The 3,266-nt window shown below is 35.0% G+C and overlaps 1 long non-coding RNA gene across 1 annotated transcript; it reads right to left on the reverse strand.

The window, feature by feature from the left end:
• On the reverse strand, nucleotides 1–3,034 carry LOC125242929. The gene is made up of 5 exons (XR_007178941.1): nucleotides 3,009–3,034; nucleotides 2,638–2,893; nucleotides 922–963; nucleotides 661–741; nucleotides 1–534 (listed from the first exon to the last, which is right to left on the reverse strand). It is a non-coding gene; the product is annotated as an uncharacterized LOC125242929 (long non-coding RNA).
• Between the last annotated feature and the right edge of the window lie 232 nt (nucleotides 3,035–3,266).

A 3,266-nucleotide genomic window follows, 5' to 3' on the forward strand; every position in this document is an offset into this window, starting at 1 on the left:
AAATGTCTACGTTGATTTTATTCTTGCAAGAAGGTTGTTCAATGCAGATACAGAGTTATACAGAGAGGAACACCCTCACACAGTGCTGCTCTTATATACCCCTCTTATTGTTCCTTGTTACTTCAAACCAATCATAAAACATGTTACCATATATGGATCAGAATAATAAAAAAACAGTCTAAACATGCCCTTTTGAACTCCAAGCTATCTAGACAAAACATCTGCGCCCTTGCCTCACTTCCTTAGTTTCAGAAGTGCTTCCCAAAACAAATAACAGCATAAGCAGTAATTTTCCATTTAACAAGCTGTATTAAATGTAATACAAGACAGAGAGAAAACAAATATCAATGCATCATTTGATAAATCAAGAAATTAAATGATAAACATCATATTCAAAGCAGTCTATATAATATGGAGCACTGGAAAATTATAATATTCACAAACATGAAGATAAATCTTGCCTTTTATTTGCAGAGTGTGTTTATTCTAATACTGTAGTATGCATCTCCATTTCCTCTGGGTGGTCTTTCCTTCCTACAAAATAATTAAATACAATGTTCTGACCCTTTTTTTTACCATGCTTTTACCATGCTTTTACTATGTTTAAAGATTGTTACAGATCAATGTGAATCATCAGATTCTGTGTCGCTCAAAACTCACCAGCTCTTCTTGCACAGATGATCTGAAGAAGAATCACAGTAGGAGCAACAAACACTGCAGTCTCAACAATAATTATAATCACTACAGGAAACGTGTGGACAGATGATAGAGAGAATAGAGAGAATTAATCACTGAAACTGTAAATGACTTTATAGATGAAATCAAGGATATAAAACAATGAGCAATTATTTACAAATTCACTGAGATTTTCAGCAGTTTATAATTATCAGCATAAAATAAACATGCAAAGTATTTTCATACCTCTGAATATTGATCCAACAGCCATACTGCCATCAACGTGATCTGTGGATCATACATAATAAACATTGAAATGTAGAAAATGTGTATTGAAAACATCTAAAACATACAACCTTTTATGTACAGTGCATGCAGAATTATCAATATCTGATAGCATTTGATAGTAACTTAAAAAAAAATGGGTTTACCAGGGGGAGTATGATTTTCACATATGTAAAATTTCAGTTTCATATTTTGGCTGTACCACGACCTAGAACATGATCTGTAGTCACATTGGAGTTTTGTTTAAAGTGACTTGCATGTTGGGTGTTTAACCCAGGGTGGTCCGTCAAGGTATAGTGATGGCTTGGAGGAATGGGAGGGAATGTCCATGCTGCTGTTACAAAGTCGAGTTTATTTCTAAGTTCATTCATTCTTCACTGTTTCTATGAGCATTTTTGGTTTTGTTTGGATGTCATCTTTTTTTTTTTTTTTTTTTTTTAACACCTTTTCTTTTATATGTCTTATTCATTAAATACACTCACATGGCAAAGTCTCTGAGATATATTAGCTGGATCTTAAGGCTGTCAATATTCCTGTTCAGCACAACTAAGTCTGAAATCATGTGAAGACTTTTTTTTTTTTTTTGTAAGAAAAGCATGTTTGTTCTGCAGACCACTTCAGATTAAAAAGGGATCATTACATATTTCACTTTAAATCTAGAGGCTGTGCACAAATCTGTTCCATTTGTAGTCTCTGATATTGTAGCTCATAAAGGAAAATGCATTATTGTACCAGGAACACTTTTCTTGACCACCTTGACTCAAATGTTTATGCTCCTAATTATGATGATCCTACTTTTATCTCCTCTTTTTTTGTCCTGTATTCCTAATATCCATTCGCACCCAATCATCTTGGCTGGGGATTTTTAACTGCATTATGTCCCCCATTCTTGATAGATCTTCTAAAATGATCATAACTCTATCAAAATGTGCCTCTGTTATATATACATTTATGCAAAAGTAAGGTATATGTGATGCATTCCGTCATTTGTATCCTTCTGAAAGGAATATTCTTTGTTTTTCTCATGTTCTCCAGACATATTCTCGCATTTTTTTCTGGACCATAAATCATACTAACATTATAAATTCACCTTAAGAAACACCATGAAATAATAATAAAAATGCAGTTCATGACCCCTTTAAACATTGTCTTTGGTATCAGTTTTGTCTCACATTAGACCTTAAAGATCTTAAAGAGATTTTTTTGCAATGTGTCATTCCCACCTTCCTTGATGGATGGGGCCTTCAATATTTAGAGGGAACATGGCCTAGCTACAGTTGGCCAACTATATACAAACAATTTTGCATCCTTCAGTCAACTTCAAGAAAAATTTGACCTACCCAGCTCCCATTTATTTAGATTTATACTGTTACCATTGTAACTATTTGTTTTAGCAACACGCTCAACGAACACTTGTAGTGCAGTTTTTCCTGTAAGTGCTTTTCCAGCACTAGTTCTTACAGTCAGTCAAAATAAAATAAAATTAAAACAAAATAATAACCTGGTGTCCTCCATGACTCCTGTTCTTTCTGACATCAAAGCACACGAATGCGAGGAGCTCGTAATCAATACTTCAGAAGTGGGAAGAAGGAATAGCACCGATAGCACGTGTAGGCAGCGTTAAGGTCAAAGCATTGGTTATCACAAATTGAGAACACGTTAGTTTTATCTTTTTACCTTTAACTAGTAAAACATGTCTTTGTGAGGCGCTTCTGTTTGTGGCGTTATTCCAGGCAGTGCAGTCGTAATATCCACTGTGTGTGAAGTCAGTCTTATCTATGGTGAATGTGTCTGTGGTCACATTGGTGTCTGTTCCATTAAACGTCCATCTGAATGAGGCAGAAGGTACAGAATTTGCAGAGCAAGACAGAGACACAGGAAGCCCCTGAATTCACCACATCCAGACCCTTAATAGAAACATCATCTGGTCCATCTAGAACAAACACAAGAGACTCACTGTTAGAAGGAACAAACTGAGCACTGAAGTTATGTCTATATTTCATCAGGTTTGAGCTCAAATCATCTTTGTTTAAATGTTTAACACTCACAGTTGATGATCAGGCTGTATGTTGCCATCTCAGAGATTGTAACAAAGGCACACAATGTATTGAAGTCAACTCAGCAGGACTTCGATATTCTTGCACAGGTTTGAATTGGTGCCTTTTGTAGTAAACAAATATGTGTATGTTGTATAAAGGTTTAAGCATTCTATAGCTCAAAAAATTCATTAAGTTACAGATGCTGAAGAAAAAAGTGTTACAACCATTCAACCGTACCCCTACACAATTTTCCATGCAATTTCGATA

Source organism: Megalobrama amblycephala, linkage group LG13 (genome assembly GCF_018812025.1).
Source record: "Megalobrama amblycephala isolate DHTTF-2021 linkage group LG13, ASM1881202v1, whole genome shotgun sequence".
NCBI lineage: Eukaryota > Metazoa > Chordata > Actinopteri > Cypriniformes > Xenocyprididae > Megalobrama > Megalobrama amblycephala.